Source organism: Scylla paramamosain, chromosome 12 (assembly GCF_035594125.1).
Source record: "Scylla paramamosain isolate STU-SP2022 chromosome 12, ASM3559412v1, whole genome shotgun sequence".
Lineage (NCBI taxonomy): Eukaryota > Metazoa > Arthropoda > Malacostraca > Decapoda > Portunidae > Scylla > Scylla paramamosain.
In genome coordinates this window covers 7,058,578-7,063,321 of record NC_087162.1, presented here as the reverse complement: position 1 = coordinate 7,063,321, position 4,744 = coordinate 7,058,578, and the positions used below count along the sequence as shown (strand labels likewise).

Here is a 4,744-nt window from a genome sequence, read left to right as displayed (position 1 = left end):
AACTACAAATAATGCAGTATGAGAAAACACCTGACCTCTCTCCTCAACGCCAGATGTCAACACGTGGCCATACCCAACAGTCCGCGCGCTGCCTTTGCACACACTACAGTAGACACACAACACACCGTGTGGAGGGTTGGGTAAGGTTACTTGATTCATTTAAATTTCCAGTACGTTTAGCTTATGATTGGACTATTTTAATGATCTAAACACTATTTCTATTTCTTTACTATTTTGTCATCCTTGCACAGGGGCCATGCTAATCTTCTCCGTATCATGCAATTCTAGTATATGTCTAGCTTTGATGACACAATTTCTCCCTGTAACGCTGTAGCAAGTTCAGCAATAGAAAAAAAAAAAAAAAAACAGTGAAAGGTCTGTCACGGTTTGAGATTCAGTTGTATTCACTTGTATAACGTCTGCTCCTGTTCATGATTTCAAGTCAGCCAGCGCGTTTATGAAAGCTGCGCGAGGTGGGCGGGACCAGCGGAAATACTGGTTAGAATTTGTGTGCCCCCGGGCCTGGCAGGAGTACAGAACAAAGGACAAGAACACAGAACGCCAGCTTCTTTTCCCTACCGCCTATTCTCTTACTCTTTGACTACCTTTTCTTTGCTTCCTGATCACTCTCATTATCTGACTATCCTTCCTGTGTTCCCCGTGACTCTCTCTGCCTCAATATCCTCTGGAGATTTAGTAGAAGGCGAAGGCTGGCCATGCCCCTGGATGTGGAAATGACCTCAGTGTCTGCTGTCCGACACTAATAACCCTCAGAATCAGTGTCCACGAATTTAAAACAGAAAAATTAGGACAATGTTATTTAGTATCTTGACTACCACAACAGCAGAGCACAACACCACACATGACCACAACGTTTACATTCTGCTCTGTGGACTTTCCATGTTTAGGGCCAAAGCAGTGGTGGTCCACACCTTCATGGACACACCTGCTGGCTGCCCACCATGATAATGGTAACCTGCTGCTCATTTAAAATTTATAAGTAGGAAAGCAGCAAAGTTTGAGCTGTAAATAGGCTTGTGGCTGAGTGAGCATCAATTGGGAACTTTCATCCAGCGTGGCGTTACAGTGAGGCTCGCAGTGCTGGACAAGACTTACGAAAAGCTAAGGAATGAATCAGTCTCTTGCGATGAGTTATAAATTGTAATATTCCAGAACATCATACGGCTACAAACTGTTTCCATAGCGTTTATTTAATATACATTAGTGTCTTTCTGTTATTGCGTGTACCAGAAAGACCTAAACTTATTATGAGAAGCTAGATTCAGAGAGCTGTACTTTGATATCAGCTTCAAGAAATTCGCTACCATTAACACTACCAAATTTGCCCTTTAGTAAATAAATTAATTACTTTGACGGAAAAAAGATCTTTCATATTATTTTTCTTTTTTCATGTTTATCTGTTTATTTGTTTGTTTGCTTCTTTTCCTTTTCTTTATTATTATTATTATTATTATTATTATTATTATTATTATTATTATTACTATTATTATTATTATTTTCATTATCATCATCATTATTAATATTTATAACTTTGCACCTTGAAACCAATATAAGTAATCTTTTGCTTATTATGACTCACGACGATGTAAACACACAAGATAATTTCTAATTTACTTTTGTTCATTTAGCACAAACATAACCCACAGCCCATCACTAGAGGAGGAGGCAGTAGACACCTGCCGAAACGATTATTACTCCCAGTGAGATCTAAAACACTGTTCAGGGGGTGCTGTGAACTTATCATTAAACCCAGCTGTGACCTCACTGAACGTTTCCCTTTGTGTCTCACAACACAAGGGGACAGTCACAGCCTGCCCTCTAAAGACAACTCTCTTCCTCCACACAAAACTACAAGCACCTAATAACACACACACCCTTCACTCAAAAATTTTAAAATCATCATGGCGACTCCTACACCAGCCTCGGAGTCCCCATCTGGTGAGGGGACCATAAATATCCCCAGGTCGGACTGCCTTTCTGTCGACGACCCTAACTTGTCTTGACACCGCCCTCAAATTTTTCTTCATTAACTTCTGCAACATTCACGGTCTAAGATCTAATTTTCAATCTGTAGAACACCACCTCTCCTCTTCTAAACCTCTTCTTCTTTTCCTCACTGAAACTCAGGTGTCTGAGGCAACTGACAGTAGCCCCTTTTCTGTTCCCTCCTACTTTCTCTATCCTCACTTTCGATCCAAAGCTGGATGCTGCGTTTATGTGCGCAATGACTTAACCTGCTCTCGTGCCCACGAGAGTTTTCCACCATCTGGCTACGACTACAGATTCACTCTCAGACTAAATTTATCTGTGCTGTATACCTTTCACCTAACTCCTCTGATTATAAGAAATTCTTTGACTACTTAACTTCCAAAGTGGAGCACATTCTGACCCTCTTCCCTTTTGCAGAGATCTCCATTCTTGGAGACTTCAATGTTCACCACCAGCTTTGGCTTTCCTCTCCCTTCACTGACCATCTTGGTGAACTAGCCTTCAACTTTGCTATCCTCCACGACCTAGAGCAATTGGTGCAACACCCTACTCGTATTCCTGACCGTCTTGGAGATACGCCCAACATTCCTGACCTTTTCCTGACCTCTAATCCTTCTGCTTATGCTGTCACCCTTTCTTCTTCGTTGGGCTCCTCCGATCATAATCTCATATCTGTATCTTGTTCTATCGCTCCAATCCTTCTTCAGGATCCCCCTAAACAAAGGTGCTTCTGGCGTTTTGCCTCTCCTAGTTGGGGAGACCTGAGGAGGTATTTTGCTGATTTTCCTTGGAATGACTACTGCTTCCGTGTCAGAGACCCGTCTTTGTGTGCTGAGCGCATAACAGAGGTGATAGTGTCTGGCATGGAGGCGTACATTCCTCACTCTTTTTCTCGTCCTAAACCTTCTAAACCTTGGTTTAACACAGATTGTTCTCGTGCTATACATGATAAAGAGGTGGCCCACTAAAGGTACTTAAGCCTTCCATCACCAGAATCTCATGCACTTTATATTTCTGCCCGGAACCATGCCAAGTCTGTTCTCCAACTAGCCAAAAACTCCTTCATTAACAGAAAGTGTCAAAACCTTTCAAGCTCTATCTCCCCTCGTGACTTCTGGCATCTAGCCAAAAATATCTCCAATAACTTTGCTTCTTCTTCTTTCCATCCTTTATTTCAACCAGATGGCACCACTGCTATCACATCTATTTCTAAAGCTGAACTCTTCACACAAACCTTTGCTGAAAATTTAACCTTGGACGATTCTGGATTTGTTCCTCCCTCTCCTCCACCCTCTGACTACTTCATGCCATGTATTACAATTCTTCGCAATGATGTTTTCCATGCCCTTGCTGGCCTAAATTCTCGGAAGGCTTATGGACCTGATGGGGTCCCTCCTATTGTTCTCCGAAACTGTGCCTCCGTGCTTGCATCTTGCCTAGTCAAACTCTTTCAGCTCTGTCTGTCAACATGTACCCTGCCTTCTTGCTGGAAGTTTGCCTACATTCAACCTGCTCCTAAAAAGGGTGACCGTTCTAATCCCTCAAACTACCGTCCTATTGCTTTAATTTCCTGCTTATCTAAAGTTTTTGAATCTATCCTCAACAGGAAGATTCTTAAACATTTATCACTTTACAACCTTCTATCTGATCGCCAGTACGGGTTCCGTCAAGGCCGATCTACTGGTGATCTTCTGGTTTTCCTTACTGAGTCTTGGTCATCCTCTCTTAGAGATTTTGATGAAACTTTTGCTGTTGTCTTGGACATATCAAAAGCTTTTGATATAGTCTGGCACAAAGCTTTGATTTCCAAACTACCCTCCTATGGCTTCTATCCTTTTCTCTGTAACTTCATCTCAAGTTTCCTTTTCAGACCGTTTTATTGCTGCTGTGGTAGATGGTCACTGTCCTTCTCCTAAATTTATTAACAGTGGTGTTCCTCAGGGTTCTATCCTGTCACCCACTCTTTTCAAATTATTCATTAATGATCTTCTAAACCAAACTTCTCATCCTATCCACTCCTACGCTGATGATACCACCCTGCACTTTTCCACGTCTTTTCATAGACGTCCAACCCTTCAAGAGGTAAACATCTCACGCAAGGAAGCCACAGAACGCTTGACTTCTGATCTTTCTAAAATTTCTGATTGGGGCAGAGCAAACTTGGTATTGTTCAATGCATCAAAAACTCAATTCCTCCATCTATCAACTCGACACAACCTTCCAGACAATTATCCCCTCTTCTTCAATGACACTCAACTGTCCCCCTCTTCTACACTGAACATCCTCGGTCTGTCCTTTACTTATAATCTGAACTGGATACTTCACATCTCATTTCTAGCTAAAACAGCTTCTATGAAGGTAGGTGTTCTGAGACGTCTCCGCCAGTTTTTTCTCACCCCCCCAGCTGCTAACTCTGTACAAGGGCCTTATCCGTCCATGTATGGAGTATGCTTCACATGTCTGGGGGGATTCCACTCATACTGCTCTTCTAGACAGGGTGGAATCAAAAGCTTTTCGTCTCATCAACTCCTCTCCTCTAACTGACTGTCTTCAGCCTCTCTCTCACCGCCGCAGTGTTGCATCTCTAGCTGTCTTCTACCGCTATTTTCATGCTAACTGCTCTTCTGATCTTGCTAACTGCATGCCTCCCCTCCTCCCGCGGCCTCGCTGCACAAAACTTTCTTCTTTCTCTCATCCCTATTCTGTCCACCTCTCTAATGCAAGAGTTAACCAG

The 4,744-nt window shown here is 42.6% G+C and overlaps 1 non-coding gene across 1 annotated transcript; it reads right to left on the bottom strand.

Moving 5' to 3' along the window:
• Positions 1-207: 207 nt before the first annotated feature.
• LOC135106098 (U6 spliceosomal RNA) lies at positions 208-309 on the bottom strand. Its single transcript, XR_010271121.1, has one exon. It is a non-coding gene; the product is annotated as a U6 spliceosomal RNA (small nuclear RNA).
• Positions 310-4,744: the final 4,435 nt, after the last annotated feature.